Source organism: Chiloscyllium punctatum, unplaced genomic scaffold (genome assembly GCF_047496795.1).
Source record: "Chiloscyllium punctatum isolate Juve2018m unplaced genomic scaffold, sChiPun1.3 scaffold_198, whole genome shotgun sequence".
NCBI lineage: Eukaryota > Metazoa > Chordata > Chondrichthyes > Orectolobiformes > Hemiscylliidae > Chiloscyllium > Chiloscyllium punctatum.
The window spans coordinates 290,825-308,366 of NW_027309932.1; the positions used below are offsets into that span (position 1 = coordinate 290,825).

The following is a 17,542-nucleotide window of genomic DNA, read 5'->3' on the forward strand; positions in this document are numbered from 1 at the left end:
CTCGATGGTGCAACGTCCTCCAGACTAACATATGGATTTTGGTGCCAAAATGTGCAGAGCTGTCTCACAGACTAGTCAAGGAACAGCCTGACATAGTCAAACTCACGGAATCTTCCCTTACAGACAATGACCAGACACCACCATCACCACCAATAGATATCGAGAGTGTTGTGCTGGAAAAGCACAACAGGTCAGGCAGCATCCGAGGAGCAGGAGAATCGATGTTTCGAGCCTAAGCCCTTCATCAGCGTGACCTGCTGTGCTTTTCCAGCACCAGACTCTTGACTCTGATCTCCAGCATCTGCAGTCTTCACTTTCTCCTGAAATCTCTGGATATGACATACCAGGTAGAGGTGGTGGCACAGTGGTGTACAGATAGGGAAGATTTGCCCTGGGAGTACACAGCATTGGCTCCGGAGACCAGGAAGTCTCATGGCTCCTGCTGATTACCACATCCTGTCCTTGCTTGGCTGATGAATCACTTCTCCTTCATGTTGAATAACATTTGGAGGAAGCATCGAGGCAATAAAATGGTGTCAATTGTACTCTGGGTACAGGATTTCAATGTCCACAATTGAGACTAGCTCTGTAATAGAATTACTGACTGAGGTGGTCAGGTCCTAAAGGGTATAGCTGCTCAACTGAGTCTACAGCGGGTGGTGAGGGAACCAACAAGAGGGAAAAACAAGAGTGATCTCATTGTTATGAATTGACCAGATGCAGATACATCTGTCCATGACAGTATCAGTACGAGCGACCATCACACATTCATTTTGGAGACAAAGACTTGCCTTAAAGTTGAGAAAAACCTCCATTGTGTTGAGTGACACTATCACCGTTCTAAATGGGACAGACTTTGAAAAGATGTAGGATCTCAAACTGGATCTCTCTGAGGCACTGTGGGACATCAACAGCAGCAGAACTGTACTCCAGCACAATCTGTATTCTCATGGGTTTGCAAATCCTGCTCGCACCCATCACAATGGACAGGAAAGGAGGGCATGCCATGAGCAGCACCAGGCAGACTTAAAACTGAAGTGCCAACCTGGTGAAGCCATAAAACAGAACTACCAGCATATCAAACAGCATCAGCAGCAAGCAACAGAGCTAAGTGATCCTACATCCAATGGAACAGATCGGAGCTCTGCAGTTCTGCTACACCCAGTTGTGAACGGTGATGGACAATTAAACAACTCACTGAAGGAAGCATCACGGACATCCCCACCCTTACTGATGGAGGGGCCTCACACACCCATGCACCAGATAAGACGACAGCATTTGCAGCAATCTTCAGCCAGAAGTGCAAAGCGGGATGATCCATCTCAGCCTTCTCCAGTGGTTTCCAACATCACAGATGCGAGTTTTAAGCCAGTTTGATGCAGTTTGAATAACATCAAGAAATGGTTAAGTAGTGCAAAGGCTACGGGCCCTGCCAATATTCTGGCAATAATACTGATATCTTGTGCTCCAGAACTTGCCACCCACCAATCCAAGTACCGCTCCAGCACTGGCATCTACCGACAATGTGGAACATTGTCCAGGGATGTTCAACACAAAAACACTGGGCAATCCAACCCAGGCAAGTTCCATCTATCAGTGCACACTCGACCAGCAGTAAAGTGATGGAAGATGTCATTGACAGGGCTACCAAGCAGCAACTGCTCAGCAACAGTCAGCTCAGCGACACTCATTTTAGGCTCCACCAGGGCCACTCAGCTCCTGATTGTGTTACTGCCCTGATTCACAATCAGGCAACCAGCTGAATCCCAGAGGTGAGGTGAGGTGAGAGTGACAGCCCAGTCCCACTCCAAGACCACTATTTCTAGCTGATTCTACCCTTGTATCAGCTCATATACTCTCATCCACCTTGTATTATCTCCAGATTTCATTTTCCCAACACACTCAGGGCCAGCTTCCCACATTCAATCTCCCTGTAATCTCAAGAAAGTCTAAATCTCTGCTTGTTGATTCATCAAAAGGCTCCTAATTATAATCAACAGCATACAGCCAGAGAGATGTACAGCAAGGAAACAGACCCTTCGGTCCAACCCGTCCATGCCGACCAGATACCCCAACCCAATCTAGTCTCACCTGTCAGCACCTGGCCAATATCCCTCAAATTAAAATTCTCACACTTTATTTAATTCCTGGCTGTGATAATCCCTAGCTCCCTGCACCACACACACTTTGAGACCTCGACAACCCATTTTCTTCGAGACTCCCAACCATTTGATAATTCATTACTTCACCTGTGTGGCTGTTTCTACAGTTCCTGAAGCAGCTTGGTCTGAAATTTGCAGCCAAAACCTCACAGGTCTGCTTTCCACCTTTAAGACATCCCTCAAAACCTGCTTTTTGGCAATGCTTTTGGTCACTTGACCTAATATCTCCATCTATGACCTTATGTCTAAAGTTCTCAATCGTACTTTTGTGAAATTATTAGCATGATAATAAAAATACAAACTGTTGTTGATTTGGACATTATTTTCAAATTATCACTGTTGCTGAATGAATAATCTATAATACCACTTACCCAACCACATTGTAGGAGCACCTTCACCACACAAACTGCAGCTGTACATGAAAGTCAAACATCACCCTCTCCACAAGCAACAGGGCTTTGGCATTAATCACTGGTATCTGTGGAAGGAGAAACACAGTTGATGTTTCAGGGAGTGCAAAATGGATTACAGGGAATGAAAATGGTGCAGAATCTGATATTCAGAAATGGAAGGAAAATACACTTGCTTGTTGGAAAAAAGAATTCTTGACTGTCAAAAATATTCAAGAAAAAAGTAATCTGATAATAGAGTAGTACATGGTCAGGGGCTGGGCTGCAGTGAAAAACTCATTTACAAAGGGTCTATAAAAGTAATAATACAGGAGTAAACAGACCAAAAATACACCCATGGTTCGAGATTGAGGAAACTAGATATTGACAAAGTGGTTATGAGGGAGCCCAGAGGTGAATCAGAGCAGTATTGGCTGCTATGGTCCCAAAGACATTATACTAGAGAAAGGCTGCACATGCGCCTTGCTGCACCTTGCCCCCTACAAAGATGGCGGCTCCGTACGTGTCCAGTGAATCGTTGTCCCGAATAAAGATGGCGGCGCTTACTCAGGTCTGCAGCCGCACTGAGGCCATTCCTCATTTACTGCAAACACGGGACTGGGACGTTCAAATTTGTGTTTTCCGACGTGCACAATTTGTTTGTAAAACTTCTCCGCTCATAGCAGCACAGTTTTTCTCCCGTTTCCCTGTTTATTTCTTTCCTTACCGTATCCTTTCTCTCCATAACTTCGCGAGCATTCATTCCAGCGACTCTGCGCCGCGCGCGAGGGTGATCACATGGTTTAGTTTAGCCCCGCCCTTCATTCACTTTGATTGGTTGGAGGACCAACATCCCGCTAGGTCCTCCAGCTCCGCTCACCGTCCTTTCATTGGTCCGGTGCTGACATCAATCACCCTCGGGTCACTTTGTTGGCTAGAGCATGCGCAGTGTGTCCTGCTTTTGCAGATATGTTGGGTAATGTGATGGGAGAGTTCACTGAGGGTCAGGATCCCTTTGTGTGAGCTCTGCAGTAGATTTCCTTTATTCATGGAGGGAATTGCCTTCCTACTCATGTCTGTATAGCTGTGATTGATGAATCAATGCCATCTGAATCAGTACATAAACACCCCATTTTCACTGCTTTTCACAACATCTGAGATCTTTAGCACATTGTATCACACTCTTCTTTAGAAACAAAAACACATGAAACGGAGCCTCAAGGAATCGGAGCAGGAGTAGGGCATTCATCGCCTTCAGCTTGTTCCCCCATTCGATCAGATCATGGCTTGGCCAATCCAGACCTCAACACCTCTTTTATGCTTGATCCGCATAGCCCTCAACTGCTCAATATTTCAAAAATCTATCTGCCCTCTTTTAAAATAATTTGAGACAGAGTCACGGATTCCCTACTATGTGGAAACAAGCTCTTAGTCCAACAAGCCAGAACAACCCTCCGAAGAGTAACCCAACCATTCCCCTCCCACATTTAACTTTCACAATTGTTTGGGCGAGAAAATTCTAGCCATTCACTGAGAGAAAAAATACTTTCCTTTTTCTAAAATGAATGTTCCCTTATGTAATGTCCCCTGGTTTGAGACTTCACTGGTGCTAGAAGATCTAGTCAACATCTACCCTGTCAAGCTCCTCAGAATCTTGTTTCCATTAGATCACCCCTGCTTATCAATTCTTGATCGGTCAACCCTTTTGTCCTCAAAGCAGCTAAGTGAATCTTTTTTGAATGGTGTCCGATGTTAGTTTATCCTTTATTAAATATGGGAGCTAACATTGTATACAGTACTCCAAGTGAAGACTAAGCAACAGCCAGTGTGGTTAACCAATCCTCAGTCCATGCTAATACATTACCCCGATACCACAAGCTCCAAAATTGTGCAATTAACTTTTATGTAGCACCTTATCATTTACACTTTTAAAATCCAAATCCAGAACATCATTCGATTACCCTTTATCAGCCCTGCTTGTTATCTCCTCAATGAACTGTCGCTAAATTTGTCAAATATAGTTTCTCTTTCACAAAACCCAGTCTACCATGTTTAATGATAAGCTTTTCCAAATGTCCTGCAATTTCTTTCTTTAATATTCGACTCTGTAGATTCTTTCAGTAGATTTGCAAAGTATAATTCCCCTCTCTTAAATCCATGCGGACTCTGTCCAATCCTGTCACTGTTCAGTAAGAAACTTGACTGTACTCCAATATAGGTAATAAATGTATCTGTATTTATTTTTAAAAATTGATTACTTATAAATGCTGGACCCATGCAATATCAATAAATTAGTGACTCTGAATTTGGGTTATAATGTTTTTTTTTGTTAATTCCTTTTCGTACTGTGTTATGCAGACAGCACCAAGCGATCACTCTTAATTGTGAGTAACTTTGAAAATAATATATTTTAAAAATGACATGCCAAAATGCTGCCTCATTATTGTGCAAGGAGGATTTTGCATTCAATAGGTTGCAGATAAAACTGAACTGATCTTTGGTGTAACCTGCAGTCTGGCCAAATTGCAGCAAAGTGGCAACTCTGTTGTCAAATTCTTACTTGACACTGCCCAAGGCGATACTGATGGGACTTCACTTTGCCATTCTTGTTCACCAGCTTTATTTCCAGGTTTACTTGTATAATCATTCTAGAGCTTGTAAGTTTAGACAACTTCTCTTTTAGGTACATATGTAAATATCATACTGAAATGTTGCACTGAATGGTACCAAATCTGAAATTAGTCTCTAATCTGATAGTAACATGCTCTGACCCTTCTACATATGTATTGGCATAAGTCTATGCCAGTTATTTTTCTGAAGCCTGTGATTCCTGATGAAGGGCTTATGCACGAAACATCAACTCTCCTGCTTCTCGGATGCTGCCTGAGTTGCTGTGCTTTTCCAGCATGACACTTTTCGACTCTGATGTCCACTTCTTTGGTCATCACTTTTTCCTTTGATCAACAAAAATTATTCTTGGTTTAATCTTCTCAAAGTGCAATACGAACCAATTCATGAAATTCAGATATCTCACATGTACGTTAACTGTCTGAAGGCTAAGACATGAGTAAATTATTGTCAGTAATTGAAACCGTGCTGACAAACCTGTGCAGTATCAGTGCCTCACCTTTACAGTGTTCCCAGATATCGCACAGCTGCAGTATTTTGTTTTGCACTCAGCTATATGTTGTTCTCACTTGTTTCTTTGTGAAAGATTACAAAATTAACTTGGATGAATGAACTTATGATTTCTTTAACCAATGTTGGGAGAAAAAAAAGTCAGTATTTCAACTGCTGTTAAAGTAAAATAAACTGATAATCAGTAGAAAGGGTTAAAGATGGACATGGATCAAATGCTGGCAAATGGGACTAGATTAATTTTGGAGATCTGGTCAGCATGGGCAAGTTGGACTGAAGGGTCTGATTTTGTGTTGTACAACTGTGACTTCATTCTCTCAATTATTCAAGAAGTTGAATACTTCGAGGAGGAAAAGGAGGATTTATGCAGAGAATGCACTTGAAATGATGATTGAGGTATATCACATTGTTTCATGACCTTTTCCTCTGAGTTCTTCAATGAACAAACTTGTTTTATTATCTGAATAACTATGTATCATGTGATTTGTTTCACACAAAATATTTTGTTAGGATCTGGTGGACTATTAAGAAGTGTTCATGTTTAAAACTTAGGCAGCATGATTGTTAAGCAAGAAAAGGTTGGCGTTTTACTCCCACTGAATCATTGCTCTATAAAAGGTAACAAGCTTTTTATCTGTTCTGGGCACATACTATATGGAAGTCAATTCTGAAGGAAAAAATCCTCGTCGGTAATGTTCCCACGTATGTGGAGTAATTGCTTCTGGTCAGTCTTCAGGTTATAGAGGCTCAGAAAGAAATGAGTTGGCCAAAGTTAGCAACATCATTTGGATGGATTATGCACATTAGGGAAACTTGCCGGATCTGTCGAAGAAACACGTGTTTCAGAGTGTATGCAATAAACCTGAACATTGTTATTTTTTTCACAGAGTTTGTGACCCGACTGGAGCAGCAATGAAGCTCGTATTGTTTTTTAAATTTCCGAGCTTGCCAAATTATTGTTGGTAAATGCAGGTGACTTTATCAAAGCACATTTCACACTCCCCAGCTAGGAATTTGATCCCAATTCTGTCAGTCCATCCATTCCTATGGATAACAGGTATTTTAAATGTGAGCACTCCATTTAACTATTTGAATTGAATACTTCAGTGGTTACGTCCTCTTGGACTCTTAATTTCAAATTACTCAATGTGATTTTTTTGTCCCTCCTGAATTTGCCAAGCACTGGGCAGTTCTGGAATATTCCAAATATTTACAATAGATGCATTCACACTGTTGAAGGCAATCTGGTCAATTTGAATACCATTCGGGTAGTCAACAACAATACATAAGTAACTTTATGAATTGCTTACTGTACACCAACAACACAAGCCAAGTATTAGTGAAACCACAGATTGATTCCCATGGATCCCCAAATCTAAACAGTGCATTCCAGATATGCTCACGATCACCATCTGGGAGCAGTCTCCCAAAGTGCTCCCAGAATTTAGAAAGCACACACACTGCCCTCCAAAGATAAATCTGCTGTCACAGGCTTCACTCTGATTGTATATAATGGCATTTATTGTCCAGTTCTTTAATGTGACAATTGATTTCACAAACAATTTATAAAATACTTTAAATCCTGAAGAAATGTGATGTCAGCCCTTTGTAGAAGTGAATGGAAAGTGTGATGTTTGCTTGACCTTTGGCTCTATGTACCAGGCCGAACTGAATCTTTAGCAAGATGTGGGATATTTCCCACACACTTTGCTTTTTTAAACAAATATTATGCTCTGAGATTTAAATCAGGTTTAATAAAAATCCTTCCAAAAATTGAGTTTGACTTCAGCTCCTTGGAAGAGACATGCTCTTGGCCTTCAATTTTGTGACATGTGATCATTCTTTGGTAAAGGTGGCTGTGTGAAACACTGCAGGATGTTGTGCTGAAGTGCCTCATTGGGTGGAGGAGCTTTATTACTGGTGTAACTTGGCTAATTTTGAGATGGAATATTATTTTGAGTTAAATCTTGTTTTTAAACTGAGACGTGCTTGTGTAACTCAAGTGTGGAAACTATGCTCATGTTTGCAATGAACCTTTCACTTTCAGAGATTAGTATTTTTCCGATCGGTTTTGTAAATAAAGTTCACTATAGAAAGCACAGTGCTGGAGAACTGCAGGTCCAGCAGCATCTCTGAGGGGAATAAAACATTGGAAGCTCCAAGTCTCATGATCATTTGTCCGTTCAGACAAAGAGTCACTGAAATTGAAATGTAACATTATTTTTCTCTTCACCAATGCCCTCAGAACTGCTGAGGTTCTCCAGCACTTTGTTTCTGGGGTTCAGATCTCCAGCACCTGCAGTTTATTGTTTTGTTATAGATCCTATGATTTGACTTGGGGAGCGAGAGGCAGCAACTGTGATCAATTTGGATAAAACTCCCCAACCATGGAAAACAAACACATAGTTCTTTATACTTTGCAAACAATGACTGTAAATAAGAAATGCGATTAAGCTAAGTGCAAGATGGTATACCACCTGCCTTGTCTCAAACTTGCTACTCATTTTTGAGGACTAATCTGTCAGAATTGTGTTTGCTCCCTTCCTTTGAGATCACAGTCCACAAATGTCCCAGTTCCAATTCCTGGGCCGGGCCCAGGGTACCACATTGCAGTGGGGTGAGGAGATTTGTGTCAGCCTGAAGTTTTTGTTAATAACAACCTTGCAGGTTGAAGTTGACGGTTTTGACGAATATTGCATCTTCAAACTTGGAGGAAATCCTTCCGAATGTATTGATTAACTGGACTGAGCCTGTTTGCATGCTGCCCTGTTAGTAGTGCTGTAATATTCTCAGTTAATAATCACACAACACCAGGTTACAGTCCAACAGGTTTAATTGGAAGCACACTAGCTTTCGGAGCACCGCTCCATCAGGTGATTGTGGAGGGCACAATTCTAAGGCACAGAATTTATAGCAAAAATTTAGTGTGATGTAACTGAAATTATCCATTGAAAAATACCTTGATTGTCTGTTGAGTCTTTCATCTGTTCGAATACCATGATAGTTTCACTTCTTTCATGTGTAAATCACAAAACCTTTTTTCAAAAGTTGCATTCCTGACAGTGGCCCATCAAATCACTCATTGTATTAATCACTGCACAGTCTCAACAAAGGAATGAAACTGGATGGACCACATTACATCTACTAATGCACTGGAAAATACAACAACACAATCAGCCCTCTTGACCCTGCAACTTCCGCCTCACTGTGGGCCAACAGCAGCAGCAGAACTGTACTCCAGCCCAATCTGAAATTTCATGGCCTGGTATATCCCCATTCAACCATTAACATCAAGCCAGGGGATCAACCCTAGTTCAATGGAGAGTTCCACAGGAGCAATACCAGGCATACCGAAAAATGTGGTGCCAACCTGGTGAAGCTACCCAACCTGCATGCCAAACAGTGCAAGCAAACCAAATAGAACTATGTGATCCAACAACCAATGGATCAGCTCTGAGCTCTGCAGTTCTGCCACACCGAGACAGGAATGGTGATGGACAATTAAACAACTCACTGCAGGAAGCATCACAGATATCCCCACCCTTACCGATGGAGGGGTCTCACACATCCGTGCAACAGACAAGACAACAGATTTGCAACAATCTTCAGCCAGCAGTGCCAAATGGATGAGCCTTCTACATTGGTCCCTGACATCACACACGTGAATCAACTTGGTTGAAAACTTATTTCAAATCAGATCAAGAAATGGAGAAGTAGTGTAAAGGCTGTCAGCCCTACCAACATTGTGGCAATAATACTGATGGCTGTGCTCCAGTAATTGCTGCTCACCAAGACAAGTCCAGCACTGTCACCTCCTGACATTGTGGAACATTTCTCAGGGATGTTCAACACAAAAACGCAGGACAGAGCCAACCCAGCCAATTTCCCTCCATCAGTCGACACTCGCTCAGCAGTGAAGTGACGGAAGGTGTCATCAACAGTGCTGTCACGCAGCTGCTCAGCAATAACATTCTGTGACACCCAGTTTGGGTTCTGCCAGGACCACTCCGTTCCTCCGTTCACAAACTGACAAACAGCTGAATTCCAGAGGTGAGGTGAGGGTGACAGCCCAGTCCCACTCCAAGGCCACTATTTCGACTTCAGTGATATCACCTGACCTCACCACAGTCTCAGCTCATTTACTGAAACTCTCATTCATTTATTTTGTTAACTCTAGATTTCATTATCTAAACCCAGTCCTGGCCAGCATTCCACAATCATCCTCCCTTTAATCTCCAGAATATTGAAAACTCTACCGCCCAAAAGCTCACTTGTACCAGAACTTGCTGATCCATCAAAAGGCTCCCATTTATAAGCAACAGCAATTTACTTTCACACACTTTATTTAATTCCTGGCTGTAATCATTCCTATCTTCCTGCACCACACACCCTTTCATATCTCAATAACTTATTTTAGTTAGACTCCCAATGATGTGTTTATTTGTGAGTTCAGCTGTGTGACTCTTTCTATAGATTCCAAGGCAACACGGTCTGGAATTCCCACCCTCTAAGATCTGCTTTCTTCCTTTAAGGCATTCCTGAAAAATTGCCTATTTGGCAATGGGTTTGGTCACTGGACATAATATTCTCCAGCTGTGGCCTTATGTCAAAAGTTCTCAATATTTTTGTGAAATTAAAAACATGTTGATTTGTACAGGTATATTCTACTTTTCACTATCGCTGAGTGAATACTCTGTAATGTCTCTTACCCAACCACATTGTGGGAACGCCTTCACCATTCAAACTGCAGCTGTACAAGGAAGTCAAACATCACCCTCTCCACAGGCAGCAGGGCTTTGCCAATGATCACTGGTATCTGTGGAAGGAGAAATACACATGATGTTTCAGGGGGTACAATATGAATTATAGGGAATGAAAATGGTGCAGAATTTGACTGTCAGAAATGGAAGAAAAATCCACTCACTTATTGGAAAACAAGAATTCTTGACTGTCAAAGATATTGTGGAAAAAATAACCTGATAATGGAGCAGCATACAGTCAGGAGTCGGGCAGCAGTGGACAATCCATTTACAAAAAGGTCTGTGAACATAGTAGTAAAATACTAAACATGGCAGAAATACACTCATGTGAGACTGAGGAAGCTGGATAACGAACAAGTGGACATCAAGAAGCCCAGAGGTGAATCAGAGCAGTGTTCACTTTTATGATCCCACAGTCAGAGATGTCTAGCACAAAAACAGACTCTTCAGTCCAAGCCATCTATGCAAACCAGATATTCTAACCTAAACTATTCCCATTTGCCAGCACTTGACTGACATCCCTCTGAACCCTTCCTATTCAAATGCCTTTTAAATGTTACAATTTTGGTTGACCTTTAGGCTCCTTTTGAATTTTCCCCTCTCATCCTAAACCTATATCCTCTCGTTCTGGGTTCCACCACCCCAGGGTAAACACCTTGTCTATTTACGCAATCCATGCCCCTCACGATTTTATAAACCTCTTCAACATCACACCTCAGCCTATGACACTCCAGGGAAAATGGCCCCAGCATATTATGCCTCTCCCTGCAACTCAAATCCTCCAATCCTGGCAACATCCTTAAAAAATCAATTCTCAAACCTTCCATGTTTCAGTGCCTCTTTCTGATAAGAGGGAGACCAGAATTCCACACAATATTCCAAAAGTGGCCTAACCAATGTCCTGTACAGCTCCTTCACTCAATGCTCTGACCAACGAAGGGAAGAATCGCAAACAATTTCTTCACTGTCCTATCTACCTGTGACTCTACTTTCAAGGAACTATGAACCTGCATTCCAAGGTCTCTTTGTTCAGCAAGACTCTCCAAGACCTTACAATTCAGTGTGAGTCCTGCTCTGATTTGCTTTTCTAAAATGCAGCACCTCACATTTATCTAAATTAAACCCTATCTGCCACTCCGCAGCCCATTGGCCCATCTGATCAATATCCCATTGTATTCTGAGACAACTTTTATCACTGTCCACAATACCTCCAATTTTGGTGTCATCTGCAAACTTACGAACAGTACCGGCTCTATTCACATCCAAATCATTTAAATGGATGAAGAAACAAATCCAAGAAAACAAAACATCAATTTCTCTGGGTTTGAATGTGCTCTTGGTAAATCCTACCCTCTGAATCTCTACCAGGGAGGGCTGCACATACATCCCTCTGAACTTTGCCCCCAACAAAGCTGGCGGCTGCGCACGTGTCCAGTGAATCTTTGCCCCGAATAAAGATGGCAGCGATCACACAATGAGGTTATTTTCCAGTTTACTGCAAAAACGGGACTGTATGTTTCAAATTTGTATTTTCCGATGTGCACCAAATGTTTGTAAAACCTCTCAGCCCATACCAATACCATTTCCCTCCCACTTCCTGCTGTTTATTTCTTTCCTTACCAACAGCTCTCCATCCACATGTCCCGCACATCCGCGCCCACCGCAAGGATGATCACGTGGTATAGTCTCGTCCCGTCCTTCTTTTACTCTGATTGGTCGGAGGACCAAATGCCCCGCCAGGTCCTCCAGCTCTGCCCCTGCCTTTCCATTGGTCTTCCGCTGACATCAACTACCAGGGGCCCATTGTTGCCTGGAGCATGCGCACTGCTTCGTGGCTTTTGTTGCTGTTTATCAGTTACAAGAGTGAGACACAAAGTTAAAAATCACACAACCACCTGATGAAGAAGCTGCAAAGCTAGTCCTTCCAAATAAACCTGTTGGACTATAACCTGGTGTTCTGTGAATTTTAATTTTGTCCATCCTAATCGAACACCAGCACCTGAAAGTCAAGAGTGTGGGAGGAATGCAAAATATAACAACAAAAGAACTAGGAACAGGAGAAGGCCGTCCTGCCCTTTGAGCTTGCTCTGCCATTCATTAAGATCATGGCTGATCATTTTGTGGACGCAGAACCATTTACCAACGTTCTCACCATATCCCTTAATTAATTAAGTAATTCTTTTTTAAAAAAAAGCTACCTTAGCTTTAAAAACGTTTACTGAACTAGCATCAACAATTTCCTTGGCAATGAATTCCACAGAGGTCAAGAAGTTCTTCTCAATTCAGTCCTAAATTTGCTGCCTCTAGGCTTATGGTGATGCCCTCTTGTCCTAGATTCACCTGCCAGTGGAAACATTCTCTCTTCTTCTGTTTTATCTATTCCGTTCATTATTTTATATGTTTCTCATTCTCCTGATTTCCAATGAATATAATCCCAATCTACTCAGTCTCTGTTAAGCTAACCCCCTCAACTCCGGAATCAGGGTATGCAGACAATGGAAATGTGGAGCTGGTTTAAGGTATTGCGTGTCCTTCAGCGGTATGTCCCTGTCAGGCAGGCGGAAGTGATAAGGTAAAGGAACCTTGGTTTACTGCGGAAACTGCATCTCTTGTTACGAAGAAGAAGAAGGCTAAGATGTTGATGAGGCAAGATGGTTCAGATGAGGCGATGGAGAATTAAGATCAGCTAAGAAGGATTTAAAGAGAGAGTTAAAAAGAGCAAAGAGAGGACACGAGCAGTCTTTAACAAATAGAATAAAAGAAAACCCTAAAGCTTTGTATAGGTATGTGAGGAATAAAAAGATGATTAGGGTAGGAATAGGGCCAATCACAGACAGAATGGGAAGATGAGTGTTGACCCTGTGGAGATTGGAGAGATGCTAAATGAACATTTCTCATCAGTTTTCACTCAGGAAAAGGAGAATATTTTGGAGGAGGAGAATGAAGTATGAGATATTAGACTAGAAATTATCAAGGTTAGTTACGAACAGGTGTTATCAATGCTGGAAGGAGTGAAAATACACAAGTCCCCTGGGCTGGATGGGATTTATCCGAGGATTCTCTGGGAAGCTAGGGAGAAGGTAGCATAGCCTTTGGCTTGGATATTTGAGTTGCCATTGTCTGCAGATTTGGTACCAGAGCACTGGAAGATTGCAACTGTTGTGCCCTTGTTCAAGAAGGGCAGTAGAGAGCCTTACTTCTTTTGTAGGAAATGTTTAGGAAAGGATTATAAGAGATAAGATTTATAATCATCTGGCAAACATCAATTTGATTTCAGATAGTCAACTTGGCTTTGTCAAGGGCAGGTCATGTCTCACAAACCTCATTGAGTTTTTTGAGAAGGTCACCAAGCATGTAGATGAGGGTAGGGCATTTGACATGGTATACATGGACAAAAGTAAAGCCTTTGACAAGGTTCCACATGGTAGGCTGTTGGAAAAAATGCAGAGCCATAGAATTGAGGGTGATTTAGCAGTTTCGATTAGAAACTTGCTTTCTGAAAGAAGGCAGCGAGTGGTGGTTGATGTAAAATATTCAGCCTGGATTCCAGTTACTAGTCACGTGTCACCAGGATCTATTTTGGAACCACTGCAGGTATAGGTGAATGGATTAGGAAATTTGCAGATGCCACTAAAGTCAGTGTAGTAGTGGACAGTGTGGAAGAATGTTACAGGTTGCAAGGGGACATGGATAAACTGCAGAATTGGGCTGAGAGGTGGCAAATAGAGTTCAATGCAACTAAATGTGAGGTGATGCACTTTGAGAAGAATAACAGGAAGGCTGAATACTGGGTCAATGGAAAGATTCTTGGTAGTGTGGTGTGCAGAGGGATCTTTGAGTCCATGTACATAGATCCCTGAAAGTTGCCACCCAGGTTGATAGTGCTGTTAAGAAGGCAAACGGTGTGTTAGGTTTCATTCGTGGAGGGATTGAGTTCCGAAGTTGATATACCATACTGCAACTCTACAAAACACTGGTGCAGTCACACTTGGAATATTGTGTTCAATATTCCTCTAGCTTATCTCTCCATGCTTCAGGCTCTCTGCCTTTATACCTGATGAAGGGCTTTTGCCCGAAACGTCGATTTTACTGCTCCTCGGATGCTGCCTGAACTGCGGTGCTCTTCCAGCACCTCTAATCCAGAATCTGTACCCCACCACATCACTTTGCCCCACAATCGTGGTATCTGGTTGTACAGAAGGAGGAGTGGCACAGTCTGTACTGAGATGCACTGGGGCCCTGAAACACATGGTAAAGACTGAAATCACCAGAGCATTGAGAGCCCCACCACACCTGCACAAGCTGTGAAATGAACTCAGCCCTCTCGATCCAAGATTCAGGATATTTTCACCACATCACAAGGCATCGACTCTAACCTCCCCTGTCCCTTAGCCTACTGAGTCGCGCCTGAATCAACTCCGCAATTGGGAGGAAGGGGCGGAACAGGAGGACCGAGCAGCAGCCGGTCGGCTAACCAGAGTGAGTTCGGAGCGGGGCCAAAGCATTCTCGGGAGTGAACGCTTCAGGATTGGTCAGAAAGCAAACTATTTTGCAGGATTGATCATTCTCACTACATAGTGGAGCATTCAACCTTTCTCATGAATCAATGTGAGATTTTTACAAAATAGTTGAGATGTAAATCTGATAACGTACATTAGGGAGATTTAAACAATCCTTGGATAAATACATGGGTGATTTTGCAAAAGTTTAGGGCGACGAGCTGAGAATAATTCACAGGTCGGCGTGAATAATTCACAGGTCGGTTAACACAATGCGAGTAAGAAATTTATTTTCAAACTCCCAGAACGATTGGTAATTTACATACCTGGCTAGTATGGTTAAATTGGACCGAACAATCTATTTGCATACTAATGATCTCAATGACTGTAACTCGACAGAGCAACTGTTAATGACTAATATTTCACCCATGATCCTGTGTAGATATGAATATTCTCTATAAACTCACCGATAATCTCAGACGCACGCGCGGTTTGGATTCTATGTGGAGCATGCGCAGTGTCACATTGATCAGGACACGGAGAGAGAGAGAGACATGGAGCTGCTTTCTCCGGCAGCGGCTGCGATCGGATTCAGAGAGTCGCGCTTAGAGCCGGTGTGAGGGAGCCTCGCTGGGAAAAAGGAGCGAAGAGAATTCACAATTCCTGGATACAGGTTAAAAATAACTCTAAAAAGGCCCTCCAGGCCCGGGTAAGGAGGCGGCGGTCTCTGATCAGGGAAGGGGCCCAGGGTCACGGCCGCCATTTGTTTGAGGGAAGAGGGAGCGCGGGCCTCAGGGCCGCCATCTTGAGAAGGTCAAGGTGCAGGAGGGCGGGGCTCTCGGGGTCTGTAGAACAATCAGAGGAAAGGGAAGCCCCATTGTTATTGATTAATTCCACGAACACAGCTTCACTGGGCGATCCTGCAGGAATATCCTCTCTCAGTCCTGCTGGGATGTTTCACCCCATCAGAACCAGCAGCTCTCCTCCTCTCTCAGCTCCCCTTCTGTCCTTCCTGCAGCATCTGTCCCCTGGAGCATTAAGCTGACTGTCCTGTCCCTCCCTCAGCTGTTGTTTCTGTAATACCTGTGATATCCCAGTCCCACCTGAGATTACTTCACTAAAGACAGGAGTGCACCCGATGGACTTTTCTTAACATCAGCAATTGTTTAATACTCACTTACAGGTTTTAATTACATTGTTTTTGAAGCATTTACTTCACATTCAACCATTTGCAATGGTGGGATTTGAACCTGTGTCCAGAGAACACTTGCTGAGTTTCTGGATAAATTGTCACACAATAATGCCTCTAGGCCATCACTTCGCCTGCTCACAGTTTGTATATCCCAGTGCAACATGAATCAAAACTCTTTCTTCCAGCACAAGTGTTTGACCCGGCACTCTGATGATGTGACTCGGTACCTCTCCATGTGGTATCCCTCACTGTGTGGGTCTAATTGCTGCCTCTGTCAGCGTCTCTCACTTTTGAAGCTACTCCAGATCATGAGCCAACAGAATTCTCCACTCCAGAGAGATGAGGCAACACAGGTCAGGATTTTCCAGATCTCTGTGGGCTCAGTGCCATTCTATATGTGTAACCCTCAAAGCATTCATCTAATTGCCCATTCTGCCCATTTCTGTGTCCTCTACAGGTACTCATGAAGTTCCAGACTCAATAGACTTGCCAACTGCTGGTTGGGATGATGGTTGGTCAGCCAGAAAGACAAAGTCAGGGAGGTCGGGAGTCTTCAATAAATCCTGCTGCCAGGTAAGATCATTCCAGTGCACAGAGCAGAAAGTAATAATCACCACGCCTGCTGCAAGTTTTGTTGCAATGAGACAGCATCGGGAGTTCCCAGTTATCAGTCCAGGCTTGTGCTTTCTTAGGGAGCATCAGAACAACTGAGGGGAAAGCAGGCCTCCCACGAGAGGGTGGTAATGCAGCCTGGGATCTTTCTGTTCCCTATTCCCTCTCCAACATTGTATCTATGGCTTGTATTGAGGACCAGTGTCTTCAATCATTCTAACTCCTATAACAGTTCCTATCTCTGTCATCTCCTCCCCTCTCTCCAATTATTTCACATATTTGAAACCTCCAGTCCAGATGACCATCCGTATCGCTGTAACTTGCTTCAGTCTCTACAACATGCCTTGTCTCGATAGTCTCCTCCTCCAATAACTGGAGACATCGGGTCTGTTTCTGTGCTGCATGACTCTTTGGCTGAGATTTCCTAAATGGAATGAGTCGGGTTTGCCTGTGTTTGGCTCATATCCCTTCAAACCTTCTCCTCTCCATGTACCTGCCCGAGTGTCTTTTCCATGTTGTAATTGTACTTGTTTTTACCATTTCCTCTGGCAGTCCATTCCGTCTATGCACCATCCTCTGTGGATAATGTTGCCCCTCAGCTCCCTCTTTAAATCCTTGCTGTCTCACGTCACGTTTATGCCTCTAGCTTTGGACACACCTACCCTTGGCAATTCACCTTACTTAGACCATACATGGTTTCATAAACTTGTATAAGGTCACCCCGTGGCCTCCTCTGCCCAGGAAAAATATTGACGACAGTGTTACCAATATCTCCAACTCATGTACTCAA

At 43.0% G+C, this 17,542-nt stretch overlaps 2 long non-coding RNA genes across 8 annotated transcripts in view; one reads left to right on the forward strand and one right to left on the reverse strand.

Annotated features, from left to right (window-relative positions):
- LOC140471904 (uncharacterized) overlaps positions 1 to 10,471 on the reverse strand; it is a 65,057-nt gene extending 54,586 nt beyond the window's left edge. For 6 of the 7 annotated variants that reach the window (XR_011957255.1, XR_011957251.1, XR_011957250.1 and 3 more), the window contains exons 1-2: positions 3,279 to 3,364; positions 2,534 to 2,640 (exon numbers count right to left, since the gene is read on the reverse strand). This is a non-coding gene — a long non-coding RNA (uncharacterized lncRNA). Of the gene's footprint in view, positions 1 to 2,533; positions 2,641 to 3,278; positions 3,365 to 10,398 lie in introns of those variants that run through there. The other variant, XR_011957252.1, reaches the window with a different exon arrangement.
- A 5,018-nt stretch (positions 10,472 to 15,489) lies between these two features.
- Positions 15,490 to 17,542, forward strand: part of LOC140471907 (uncharacterized) — a 31,995-nt gene continuing 29,942 nt past the window's right edge. The window contains exons 1-2 of the long non-coding RNA XR_011957261.1: positions 15,490 to 15,621; positions 16,598 to 16,713. This is a non-coding gene — a long non-coding RNA (uncharacterized lncRNA). The remainder of the gene's footprint in view (positions 15,622 to 16,597; positions 16,714 to 17,542) is intronic.